At 37.1% G+C, this 14,848-nt stretch overlaps 1 protein-coding gene across 2 annotated transcripts in view; it reads right to left on the minus strand.

The window, feature by feature from the left end:
* Positions 1 to 206: 206 nt before the first annotated feature.
* Positions 207 to 14,848, minus strand: part of LOC126285449 (homeobox protein PKNOX1-like) — a 656,766-nt gene continuing 642,124 nt past the window's right edge. For both annotated transcript variants that reach the window (XM_049984835.1, XM_049984836.1), the window contains exon 11: positions 207 to 6,018. The gene's annotated coding sequence lies outside the window, so the exon portion shown is untranslated. The remainder of the gene's footprint in view (positions 6,019 to 14,848) is intronic.

The following is a 14,848-nucleotide window of genomic DNA, read 5'->3' on the forward strand; positions in this document are numbered from 1 at the left end:
TAATTCTGATCTGTTAATAATATTGTAGCACACCAGAACTATAGTACTATCTCTGCTGTTGGGTGACCAATAATATTTATGATAAACAACAAAATTATTCCTATTCTACCCTAACTTTACAATGGATGGCTGGAGACAGCAGGATAAGGATTGATGGAATGAGAGGAATAATTTAAAGATCTTACACATATAATAAAGCCAACACGAATATTTCAAAGCTGATTTATTGTGAACAACTCAGTGGCATGAATGAATTATTTATATGCACTTCTCAGAATGTATGTACCTATGAGAGATGAAAAATAAAAAGATGAAATTATAGACATGCAAATTTTATCACTTGTCCACCAATCAATAATCTGTTTACAACAGAGTTCACAACATTAAATACAAAATTGTTAATCACAACTTCAAAAAAGTAACAGTTACAATACTGTCCACTAATGAACAAAATTAAGAGGATACTGTTTCACTAAGAGGAGTATTTTAGGAAGTTTTCAATGAAGAAATAAAACAAAAAGTATAAAAACAAATGTCCTAAGAGAAGTACAAACTCTCAGAATTATGCCACTGCATGTGAAATACAGAGCATATATGAAATTAATCTATCATCATAAACACAATTACAATGACTATTAAAAATAAAATGACAGAGTGCTCTCCCATACTATTTCACCATCAGAAACGTATCTCACAATATGTTAATGTCCCTTCATGCACTTATCACAGACTGGTATGAATTACACGTATATATATATATCCAATGTACTGCAAAAGAAACACTCTGTAAATGGTAACGCACATGCACACATCCACACATACATACACATACACAAACTCACACACATGAAAAACTTAAACATTTGTTCAGTAGTGTCACCTCACAAAAATTAATGACTGCAAAACTCACAGCTGCTACCAAGAAACAAAGCAAATTTAATCTTCTTTTCCCTGAGTTTCAACACTTATGATGAGCATATTTTACTAATAACCAGCACTTTGTTACAGGTATAGATCTCACATAAAATTTAAATTAATAGCAGCCAAACCAACTAAAATGAACTTCCCAGCAGCAATTAATTTGATATGGCACAGGAGAAAAGATTAAGAAAAAATCTCTCAAACATTGTTATGTGACACTTAGATTGTTACCATTTACAAAATCCTTCAACTTTGACAAAAATGACACAAATGAAAGTGTTATATACACACTAATTATCTAGCATACAAATCACAATGACTGCACATTTTATCAAAGATAGAATCTTAAAATTAAGACATGGCGGGATCGGAATCATTCTTATACATAACAAATTCTTTATACCTTGAATGTACGTATACTTTGAACAGCACCATGGCTTCTTAACCTACTTATGCATAAAATGTTTTGCTTCGTGTTGATAAGAGAGCAATAAATTTTTCAGTCCTTGTGGCTCCTGCATGTGTGTTTTTTCTGCGACTAAGGTAAACAGTAGATATAAAATAATAACCATCATGCTTCTGAAAAATTCTTATTAGATTGCCTCACATTCCAATCCGCAATTTTGTTAGTAAAAAAATATCACAACTGTAGTTCAGCTACAGTGATGACCAGCAGTTTTCTCAAGGTGAGCTGCAAACTGCAAAGACTCTGAGCTTGCTTCAGATTCTCTTTACAAGGATTGTCTTTCAAAAGAAATAATTAATAATAATTTAATTTTTATAATTCCAACAATAGAGCCATTTAAAATAATTTGTATGAAAAATATTTGTTATGATTGTAGCAGGGAAGTCTGTAATGGAGTAAATGCAAATGAAGAAAAAAATGTAACTGTGCTTTTGAAGTGTGTGGGTGATGAGAACAGCTGATTGCCCTTTCTTCCCACAAGTGGAATCGGCTATGAAAGTTGACATATGCACACTTACTGATCAATGTAGGAAGGAGGGAGTATCCTTCAAAGGAAAAATGGCCACAATGCATTAGATAGAAATATCCAGCATTGACATATTATCATTATCAAACTATTTCACAGTGTACAATTTACAGGACAGAACAACAGGGCTCCCTACTCAGCTTGCCCATTTGTAACAGACATTGCAAAGATGCTGCAGTAGGGGCCTACATGTGCAGATTCACAACACCACACTTGAATCATTATTATGATTATCATTGATCATTCATAGCTTGTCTTGTAGCAAGATTTCTTGTCGAGTCTAATTTAAATAATACAAGTGCACTACAAGTTATATAATATTTGCATGCACTGCTGCAAATAGATTTATGGAAAATTTGTTGCACAGTTTTTCTGTGCAATAAATATAAAACAGTGAGTTACTCCAAAACTTGCACATGCAGTATGAATTTAATACGCATTCTCACCAAAGTGGTTGTAAAAATAATTATGGAACTACAAATTAATGCTAATGAGGCTTAAAACACTACAGCTTTAAACTGTGTACAATTCCTGTTACATTTCAAGACAACCCCTCTTCAGTTTGTGGCAAGTCATCTGATAGTCTGGTGTGTATATTAGTTTGCCAATTTAAAAGTTGTAAGAACATGTCACTTGTTAATGTCAGATGTCAATGACTTCTTTAGTTTGAATTAATACTCCCTTCATTAACATTAATGGTTCTGCCAGTATGCAATGTCTCAGAAGAAAATGCCACTCTACACAAACATATAATTTAGTTGAAATTACTTAAAGCCAATTTCCTTCACATGTCATCAGCATTCCGAGATAAAGTTTTCAAAAAGGATGATTGAACAGCCATGCACAGAGCCACAATGCAATAAAAACATAACTTTTTTTTTTTACAGGAAAGTTAGATCTCCCATAACATGGCAAATAACAATGGCACATAACATACGTCTATTTTAGAATGTGTAGGCTAAACATGTCACAAATTTTAATGTCAGACCATATGTTTCCTTAGTGCATAGAAGACTTGTTTTGTAGTATACTCTAGTGTATAAGATTCAAAATAAGTTTAAAAAGTTATCTATACATTACATTATTATCATTATCCTTATTTCTGACAGTTATTACCTCAACAGTGGCAACAGACTTTTTGACAGCAAAAAGAAACTTTCACATTATTCTAGGCACAAAATAACAACTTATCAAAATTAGTCTTATGGCTACTTATAATCTCAATTGTACTGAAAATTCTCCTATAATTATCGTATACTCTTGGACTAAAGTTCAAGACAATTTTAGTTTGGCATAGCACACTAGTCAGTTTTTTCCACACATCCAATTTCAACTGTCAATTTTTTTAATTAAAAAACAGAAATATTACAGAGAAAGGTATTTGGCCCAGCATACGTTAATACTTCCTTCACTAGTATTACTACAGTAACATAAATGGGTCTGCTGAGATACAATGTCTCAAAGTAAAATGTCATCCTACAACAGGCATTTGGTTAAATGAAATTATTTAAAGCCAATTTCTTTTCGGTATCAATAGCATTCTTATTGCAGTTATTTGCACCTTTCACTGTTACATCTAATTATAAGCTTTTGTGAATATGTAACTATCACAATAGCACATTGCTAAAACACTGGTTTTATGACACAACTTCCCTGTGCTTTAGAAACAGCATTCCATGATGAGCAACAAAAATCATGTATTAGTGTCTTCATTGCTGACAATAAACACACAGTGTGTTCTTCAACAACATGTAAGCAGCTGTCATTTGTAATGCAGTGTATGAACTACTCTGAGTATCAGCAAATGAAAAACTAACTGATAACACTTAACTGTTTTCCTCATTTTTACTTTTGGTAACAGTAATTTATTTCCATTTTGGCAGTGAGAAAAATTAATACAAATAAAATTAATGTAAATCAAAGATTTCCAATTTAATCACATGGGAAGTTCTGTCACCATGTTAATTTTTCAGCAAGTGGTGGACACAAGGCCCTCTTCTGTTTGTTTTAGTTGACTGAAGAGCACAATGACCATTAAAAGTCTGCAAACACTTGAAAGCATCAATTCTGTAAAATTTTTCCAATACAGTCCTAAATATACAGCAAAGAGATTCTCCATCTCTTTGGAGCTACGTATACTTTTACAGAGAACCATTTAATTATTATTACAGTTATTAATAATACTTTATCTGAGCAACTTGGGCGGTTTTAATGGTAAAAATTTAACACTGTGTACCTCAGTATACTGAATCTTTGAAAAGGGGTACTACTACTAGATAATAGTGTCAGAGAGAAAGATGAAAAAATGGATGTATGGGCAGAAGTACAAAATGCAGTTTCTCTTCAGGTCAAACAGAAAAGCCATCAACAATATGAGTGGCTTTTGAACAGGTTTTTTATCAGATTATAATACAAGATAATCACAATAATTAAAATAGTACTTTTAATATGGCTCATCAAACAATTTTTGTTGGTATACCATTTATATTAAATACATCCAGACAGTAATCTCAAGTTTCTTAAATGTAGCGTATACCTGGTATTTTTTCATCTTATTTAGAGGAACTAGCTTTGGAAAGATGCAGCCATGCTGCCAAGAAACAACTATGCCGCTACAGAGATTAGATCACTGTGACCCACGGTTCCAAACTTTATAAATAAACAAGTGCCACACACCGAATAATGGATATTGACACTTTGTAGCAAGAGGCTGTTTAAGAAGTTTCTTGGCAACAGGCTTGCACGTTTTACGTATACATGAAGTGGCTGTTGAGGAGCCATGCTTTAGGCAAGGCAGGCCGTACCTTAAAGATTACGCAAGACTTTAAATCTTAACAAATGCAACTACTGTACATATGTACATTCATTTCATCGTGCCACGAAAGAAACTGATTATTTTCCGTAATAATCAGTGCTCAAAAACATATACGCTGTACATATTCATTTTCTTCCACACGCAGGGGAGCACTATTTGATTAGGTCCATCACACATATTACATAAAATAGGTTGTTTTTTTTATAAGAAACCACCAAAAGTGAAACAGCAACTCACTCACTCATTCACATTGCTGACAACACAAACTTCTGCCATAAAACGCCAACTGATGGAATGTTTCAATTTTAATCCAGCATTCATGAAAGAAATACTGTGTGGAAGAATATGGCACAGACAGGAATTAAATCAGCATTTTGGTAAGGAAAGCAAGTTACTAAATTACTGTGTTTGAATAGTTTACAGGAATAGAGCCATGTAGAATTGTCCAGATAACCTAATACTGTTTGGTAAACTCCCCATCATTCTCAAGGCACTAAAGTTTAGTGTCTTTAAAGCCTTGAGAATCATAGGGAGGTTACTCATTGAAATAATGGCCAATTTGGACAATTCTACCTAGTCACATCCCCATACACGCTGTTTAGATTTCACACCAAACTACTGGTTTGACAATATAATGAGGATACCAGTTTGGGATGAGTTCACATATTGTATATGAATTTAGCAAAGAATATGACAATTTATGGAATGTCATGGTTTTTAAATCATCCCAGTGTAAGGCCAAATATGGAAAGATTAAAAGAGAGAAAGGGAAAGAGATATAGAGAGTGAGGATATTTCCAAACTCAAAATGAGACATAGAGAACCAAGAGCTATAAAATGTAACTATGAGGTTTGTTACATAGTATATCTACCATATTACAATCTTCCACAGATGAGCAGTGATAGTAAAAACATTAATGTTACAAATTCATCAACTCAACAGGAGCAGTGTAACACTGTGGAATGAGTTGCTGTACTTCCTTTCATTCATTTCGCTGATTAGGACACAGTGTCTGTTGCTAATAAAGCCAGATTCTTAACTCTTGTGAAGTAAATATTCTGCATTATTAGTTTCAACCAAATTTTTGTTTTCAAGCAATAAATAAGGGAATACCTGTATATCAGACTGATTAATTATGCAAAAAAAAGCACTTGAGAATAGAATAAAACCGCAGAAACTTCAAGCACAAAACAACACTATGTTGACTTGGCCACAGATTGGTACTCCAAATAGAATTCTGCTGCTGGCGCCAAATCAAGATTATGCAAGCGAATGAATCCATACAATTCCTGAAATGAGAGGAGAGAAATATATTAGAACAATATGAAGATACACTGAGCAATATCAAACAAACACACACACACACACACACACACACACACACACACACACACACACACACACACACACACACACAAATGTGCGCGTGTAGACACACACACAGAGAGAGAGAGAGAGAGAGAGAGAGAGAGAGAGAGAGAGAGAGAGAGAGAGAGAGACTAATAACTAAATTTAAGATAATTCAGCAATACAACACTGCAACAGATACTGTAATGAGATTTTGTGCACTTTGACTTAGCTCAACGTTGCTTTTTGATGACTGATAAGAGTGGCGCTTGCATGACCATGTGTGTGTTTTCTATTTCGGAAGGAGGATTCTTTCATCTGAAACTCTGTCTGCAACTCAGTGCCTCCTCTATGTTGTAAATGTGTCACATATATAGAATAATGTGACTGGTGGTTAACAGCATTCTATAGTCGATTCTTTGTGCAAAACAATAGCTAAGAAAACAAACTTGTATTAGAATCATTACATAGCTCTTAATGCACTTCAGCAACAAGTCTAGGACTTAAAGTTGGCAAGACATAAAAGATGACTCATTTCCAAACTTCCCCACTCTATCCCTCCCTCATCTCCACGAAAGGCTCTAGTAGTTCGAAAAGTCAGAAAGACTGTTTGATTTGTGTTAATTTTTGTTATCATCTATTTCTTTGTAAAAATACATTCAAGAAATTAATTGCCAGAAACATGGTTTGGGAACTAAATTAATTTCATTGCTCTGTCCTTATAATTTTATGGTTTTAAATTTCTTCTTCTTCTTATTTTTCTTACTCAAAATTTTCTGCTTACGCAAACCCTCTTCCAATCTTAAATTTTCTCCCTCAGTCTATTGTTCAGTATTTCCTCCCACTGTAGTCCTCTCCAATTCACATCACATCACCCTTTACCTGATCCCTCCATCTTGTTTGTGGTCCTTCGATTGGTCTTCTTCCAGATTCTGTCCATTACAGATCTCTTGTTGTTGGTTCTCCTTTTTCCATTCTTTTAAAATGAGCAATCATTTCAACCTCTTTCTCACCATATTTTCTTTTAAGGTGTATTGATCTGAAGTGTGCTTCATACTGTTACATTTCCAATCCCATTCCCACTCATCTTAGCTCAGTTATAGATGACACACAAACAGGGTGCTTAACTTCACAAATGCTGTTGATGTGTAACACAGATTGTGAGCAATGGCCACCACAAGGAATGACGGAAATGAAATACTGTCTGTTGACTGTTGATTTTAAGTGACCAATGACTGAACTGTGGCAGATGATGCATTTTGTCGTTCTGAATTTAAACTCATGTCCCAACCTAATCTCAACCTCATGATGTGCAAAAAATAGCATTCAACAATCTGCGGCAGAACTAAAATCATGATCGCTTTGTCCATGGTGATTAATGTTAACCTATACGAGCAAACTCAAGACAGGAAAATTTAAATTTTAGCACTAAAAGCAAACTGTAATTTCTCACTATCATTGGTTACCTGAAAATATCCTCACACTGCCTCCACGAGCTGCCATTTTACCATCTGATATAAAGGGTTCTGGTTGACACTAGATTACAGATTATAGATTACAGGCAATACAGGCAGATTCCAAATGAAAAAAGAATTATAGGAAGAAAAATAAGAGCAAATAAAAAACAATGACGAAAATGATGTGCAAAGTACTAGAAATTAAAAAAAAGGCATTTAAACCAATGAATCAAATAAGAATAATAATCAAAATCTTTTAAATAGATTTAGAAATTTAAAAAAAAAAATAGAGCAAACAGTGGAAGATCCAGGATGGAATGCAACAATATTATGAAAAGGATAGTCGCACACACTCATGCAAACGTAACCCATACCCACAGGCGTGACCACAGTCTCTGGCTGTGGCTGAGTTTTGTGTGTGTGTGTGTGTGTGTGTGTGTGTGTGGTTTTTTTTTTTTTTTTTTGCCTATTTACGATAAAGGCCTTATTGGCCGAAAGCTCTTTCTGGCAGTCTTTTTGTTGTGCGTACCTGGGGTTCAGCATCTCTGTTATATGGTGAGTAGCAACTATCCTTTGCATAATACTCTTATGTTCTGTCCTGGTTTTTCCATTGTTTGCTACACAAAACGACCATTTGTGCATCTACGTGAAACTATGAGACAAAACATTGAGCTCTGTGTTAAAGACTTTTGGAAGAAATCCAATGTTTTTGATGTCGTGGAATTGTTGGACAGTCCTGGAATGAACTTCCACAAAAAATTTTAAATGGCATCTGAAAAACCTGTTCAATGTTTTTCATCACTGAACCTGGGAAGAATCAGTGTCAGATCATCATCAAGTTGATAATGTAATTGAAGAAGTGGTCGATCTTGCCAGACCATTAAATTTAGAGGTGGATGATGATGATGTTCAAGAACTGCTGGATTCACACAATTAGGAGCTGAAAATTGGTAATGGAATGTGTGACCAAGAGCAAAGCATTAAACAGTTTGATTCTTTAGACCCAGTTCAATCAGACAATCAAATGCTAATTGCATATTTGACAGACAACCTCAGTTGAATTAAAAAAGAATTACAAATCTTAGAAAAAACAGACTCCAATGGAACGCTCATTTTTGCTACAAAATAGGGAATAAAAAATTTATTAGTATGTTGCGAGGAAATTTTGTGAGAGAAGAGAAAAAATAGAAACTGACTCAGCATAAGAGAATGTTAGATTTTATGAAGCCTTCTACATCACATTAACTTCGCTTTACATTAGTGCACGATACTGTACTGTACTGTAATACAGCGCGGTAACAGAAGACATGGGATAGTAAAACATGCCTTGGCGGAGCTGTTGTATGTACTCAGGTGATTCATGTGAGAAGGTTTTGGACAAGAATATGACGGCATGATGGGAATTAACAGACTTTCAATAGGGAATGGTAGTTGGAGCTAAATGCATAGGACATTCCATTCCAGAAATCGTTAGGGAATTCAACATTCCAAGATCCACAGTGTCAATATTATGCCAAGGATACCATATTTCAGACATTACCTCTCACCACGAACAATGCAGTGGCCAATGGCATTCACTTAATGGCCGACAGCAGTAAAGTGTTGTAGAGTTGTCAGTGCTAACACACAAGTAATGCCAGCTGGTAAGAGCTGATGATAGAGTTTGAGTATGGCACATATCCCACAAAGCCATGGACCCAGGTTGTCAACAAGACACTGTGCAATCTGATGGTTGCTCTATAATAGTGTGGGCTGTTTTTACATGTAATGGACTGTGTCCTCTAGTCCAACTTTACTGATCATTGACTGGAAATGGTTTATGTTTGGCCACTCATGGACTATATGTTTCCTTTTTATAGATGACAATGCTGCGCCACAGTTGTTCACAACTGGTTTAAAGAACATTCTGGACAATTCAAGCGAATGATTTGGCCACCCAGATTGCCCGACATGAATCCCATTGAACATTTATGAGACATAATTGAGAGATCAGTTCCTGCACTATGCTGAGAAAAAAGGAGCTCAGGCACAATATTGGGAGGTATCCTGTGACTTTTGTTCCCACAGTGTATAATTTGTTGTATAGTTGATCATTTTATAAAACATTTTTCTTCCGAACTACATTGCTTTCTTTAGTTTCTGGTCCCAATTGAACATAATCTGTGTGTATTTGTGAGCAAAACTGGACCTCAACTTACATTAATTTTACGTACGCAGTTAACGCTCAGTCCCACCTGTTGCTTTCTGAATATGAGTTGTGTTCTTTTTGACAGTCCCAGTCTATTTATCCTAAAACAGTATTCCCATGTATCTTCACTTTGGCAGTGTATCTAATGCTACAAAAAGTTTTAAAATAATGATTCCACACAAATTAAAGACAATACACATGAAAGTTCATATGTAGAAATGTCCTAAGTTATCATGGCTGTACAAATACAGTAGCACATGGAGGCAACATATGAATGTTGCTAGTCTTTCATCTGGTTTTTTATAAGCTACAAGATGTTAAGAGGTTATCTTCTGCTGTTCTTGGAGCTTCTCAGTTTATTGTATCGACCACCAAATCTACAGAAAAGAGTCCAGAGAATTGTGAATTGAATTAATTTAAATTGTGATTTAGTTATAATACACACGTCTTAGTTATTTGATTTGAGCAAAGAAGACATGCAAGTTCAAATGGTTCAAATGGCTCTGAGCACTATGGGATTTGACTTCTAAGGTCATCAGTCCCCTAGAACTTATAACTACTTAAATCTAACCAACCTAAGGACATCATACACATCCCTACCAGAGACAGGACACATTAAGTTGCAGACAGACACAATCAAAAGACACTTACACATAGGCTTATGGCCACAGCCTTCATAAAAAAACAAAGAGAAACATACCATTTATTCGCACAAGCAAGCACACTTCACGGAGTCATGACCACCAACTCTGGCAGCTTGGACAGTCTGAGCTGCCAGAGTTGGCTGTCACATGTGAGGTGTGCTTGCTTGTGTGAATGAATGGTGTGTGTTTCTCTTTGCTTTTCTGATGAAGTCTGTGGCTAAACATTTCTTTCATGTAAATGTCTTTTAATTGTGCTTGTCTGATGCTTAATGTGTTAATTTTATGGTAAGTAGCAATTTATTTTTTCCTCATATTATATGAGTGATCAAAGTAGTTTCCATGAATAATTTTAAACTGATGTGTGAAAAGACAATACTATAAACACAGTGATGGCCGGCTATCATATGCTAATGCGTTATGGCACACTGGAAATATCACACTAAAATTTTGCCATTTCTCCTTGAATGAATGCTGGTATGCAAGTAAAATGGATTAAAATACTTTTGTAGTGCTCTCTCCATAATAGCTAGAAACCAGTGTTAAAAAAAAGATGGTCAGTTGTGCTATGATCAACTAGGAAAAGCATCACAGCTGTTTGTCTTCTACTATGCATGCTCCGATGTGACATCATTCATTCTGGCACTATGAGTGCTACATTGCTCACAGCACTATGTCAGTATTTTTCTTTTAAGTTGTGTGTAGTGTACTGCGCAAGTATGGTGTATGATGGCGTTTTATAGAACAGTTGTTGTGATGGCACTGTGGGCAAGTAGGCCAAAGCAAGGACTGGTAATTTGCAGACCTGGATTTGATTCCCACTGACAACAACTTTTATTTATTTTAAATCCTTTGCTATGTTAAACTAATAATCATAAAATTTAACTCTATTTAAACAGTTTAATTTATATGTGTAAAATTAATGGTATTCAATTCAGTTTTGATTACTACCACTGTAAGTCAGAAGGCCACCACATTGTAGCATATTGGTATAATTTTTCACAAGTTGCCACTGCGTACTTTTGTAGGAAGAGAAGTGTTAATAACTTCAGATTTTCTTAGCTAATGGGGAACACAATTTTCTTGTATATACAGTACACCTTTCTTATGATTATTTTCTGTAGTTTCAATATAGGTTGCTCGAATTTCCACAAACACTGTCAACTTAAGAATCCAACTGGTTATGATGTGTATTATTACTCATTTAACTATAATGAAGCAAAGGGCAATACTGAACATAGGTAAAAGACTACATGTAGAATCAAAATAGTGTGATCTGAAATAAAGTGTCATGATGAAGTGACGTTTATGGTAAAAAAGGTTGTTTCTGGAAAAAATTACAAACAATACAAACCATACAAAATCTCTGTACCTGCTTGGTTCAAATCAGATATACAGTTGAATTATTTCGGTACTGAAAATTATTTATCATCCCCAATACATCTGTCTGGAGTTTAAAAACAATTTATTTCAAAAACACCACCAGAGGTTTCAACAATTATCTGAGGTGGCTTTTTAATATGCTGCTAATTCCATTTAACACTTAATTTTCTGATTATTTTTGTCCCAATATCAAAGATGAGCAGTAAAGATCAACAGATGTTTCTTCTTCAACAATATAGGAAAAGACAGATTGCTGCTTACCGTAAAGAAGATACATTAAGCTGCAGACAGACACAATTAAAACGATACTTACATAAAGTTTTTGGCAAGAGCCTTCATCAGTAAATGAGACACACACGACTGCCGTATCTCGGGCCAGAATGCAACTATCACATGGGATGCAAGCAGCAATCTAGAATGGACTATGAAGGGGAAGGGATAGTAGTGTATGGAGTGGAGAAAGAGAGAGAGAGAGAGAGAGAGAGAGAGAGAGAGAGAGAGAGAGAGAGAGATATGAACGCTGTCTGGTAGTATGTGCAGGGACTAGACTATCAACAGGTGCAGCGGCAGTAGATTGTGGGGCAGGGAGGTGGGGTGAAAAAGAGCAAAAAAGGAGAGGAGTGGAGAAATGTGGAGAAATATGGGCAGATGCTTTGGAAGATGGGCTGCAAATAAACAAGGTGGTTAGATGAGAATGGGGAGGAGATGATAGGACAAGGGGTTGGAAACTGTTGGGTGGAGGGTGTGGGGACAGTATGTCACTGTAAGTTGAGGCCGGGATACTTATGGGAGCAGAGAATGTGTTGTAAGGGTAACTCCCATCTGCTCAGTTCAGAAAAGTCGTTCATCCTGGTGGACAGATAGTTGGTAGTCATATCCAATATAAAAAACTGTGCAATAATTGCAGCAGAGCTGGTAAATGAGATGGCTGCTTTCATAGGTGCCCCGGACCCTAATGGATCAGGCTAAATCTGTGACCGGGAGTAGAAAGTGCTGGGTTGGTGGATGGGGCACATTTTGCACAGGGATATGACCCTTGTGATAAGGAATTGGATTGGGAATGGCACAGGGATGGACTAGAATGTTGTGGAGATTGGGTGGGTGATGGAACACAACTTTAGGAGGGGTGGGAAGTACATCAGGTAGTATGTCCCTCATTTCAGGCAGGATGATAGGTAATTAAAGCTGTGGCAAAGATGTGGTTCAGTTGTTCCAGTCCAGGGTGGTGCTGGGTGATGAAGGGGACACTCCTTTGTGGCTGGTTCTTGGGGGCAGTGGGAGGGTGAGGGATATGAGGGGAAATAGCATGGGAGATCTGTTTGCAGACTAGGTCTGGGGGATTGTGCCTGTCTGTGAAGGCCTTTGTGAGACCCTCAGCATACTGATATAGGGAGTTTTTGTCACTGCAGATACGCCGTCCACAGGTGACCAGACTGTATGGGTGAGATTTTTTGGTGTGAAAGTGATGACAGCTATCAAAATGCATGTACTGTTGGTAGTTTGTGCGCTTAATGTGGACAGAGATGCAGATGGAGCCATCAGAGATGAGGAGGTCAACATCTAGGAAGATGGCACAATGAGTTGAGGAGGATTGCATGAAGCAGATGGGAGAGAAAGTGTTGAGGTTGTGAAGGAACGAAGATAGAGGGTCTTGGCCCTGAGTCCAGATCATGAAGATATCATCAATTAACCTGAACCAGACTAGTGGTTTGGTGTTTCGGGAGGCTACAAAGTTCTCCTCTGGATGGCTTATAAAACCGCTGGCATATTAGGATGCCATGCGAGTGCCAATGACTGTGCCGCAGACTTGTTTATGTACCTTCACTTCAAATGAGAAGTAGTTGTGCAATAGGATAAAGTTAGTAAGGTGCATGAAGAATGAGGGGTGGATTTGGAGTCAGAAGGGGATTGGGAAAGTAGTATTCAATAGGCATGGGGGATGTTTGTGTATCGGAAGGTGACATGAACAGTGATGAATAGGGATCCAGAAGGTAAAGGGTTGGGGATGGTGGAAAGTCGTGAAGGAAGTGACTAGTATCTTTGACATGGGAGGCTAGGTTACAGGCAATTGGTTGGAGGTGTTGGTCAATGAGGGCCAAATTTTTTTCAGTGGGGGCACAATAACTAGCTACCATGGGGTGCCCAGAACTGTTAGGTTCGTGGTTTTTGGAGGAGCATGTAGGAGCTGAGTGTGGGGCATCACAAGGGTGAGGAGGAAAATGAATTCAGGGGAGATGGTCCAGGAAAGGCCTAAGGCTTTAAGCAGGGATTGGAGTTTGTGTTGAACTTCTGGGATGGAATCACTCTGACAAAGTTTATATTGGAGGAGTCAGATAATTGGTGACGGCTTCCTACCAGGTAGTTACAGTGCTTTGTAACAACAGTGATGTAACCTTTGTCTGCATGTAGGATGAGGTAAGGAATTCCTGGACGGTGTCCAGGGGGAGGGGGAGGAGGAGGAGGATCACAGTTGGATGGTTTTAGTTGGAAGGATTGGTGGCAAAGAAATTATTTATTGCAGAGATCAGGAGTAGGAGAGTAGGTTTTGACAAGTCACGCATGGTTAAATTTGGGCGTAGGGCTAAAGGTGAGGCCTTTGGATAGGACTGAAACTTCTGTGGAGCTGAGGGCTTTGGTGGAAAGGTTAACAACAGTGTTACATGGAATGTTTTGGCTCTGGATTTTGTGGAGGATCATATCCCTGTAGAAGACCCAGGTCCAAAACCTGCCCAATCCACCCACCCAGCACTTCATATTCTAGTCTTGTCACAGTTTATCCTACCTCATCAGGTACGAGATCACCTTTGAAAGCAACCATGTCATTTACCAGCTCTGCTGCAATCATTGCATAGCTTTCTGTATTGGCATGACTACCACCCAGCAGTCCACCACAATAAATGGCCACCTCCACACTATGGCCAACAGCAAAGTAGACCACCCTGTGGCACAATGTGAACCACCACCAGCTTTTCTGAACTGCACAGATGGGAGTTATCCTTACAACAGCTTCTCCACTCCCATAATTATCCCACTCTCAACCTATGGTAACATATTGTCCCCACACCCTCATCCCAATAGTTTCCACCCCCTCTGTCCTATCATC

The sequence above is a fragment of the Schistocerca gregaria genome, chromosome 8 (genome assembly GCF_023897955.1).
Source record: "Schistocerca gregaria isolate iqSchGreg1 chromosome 8, iqSchGreg1.2, whole genome shotgun sequence".
In the NCBI taxonomy this organism is placed as follows: Eukaryota; Metazoa; Arthropoda; class Insecta; order Orthoptera; family Acrididae; genus Schistocerca; species Schistocerca gregaria.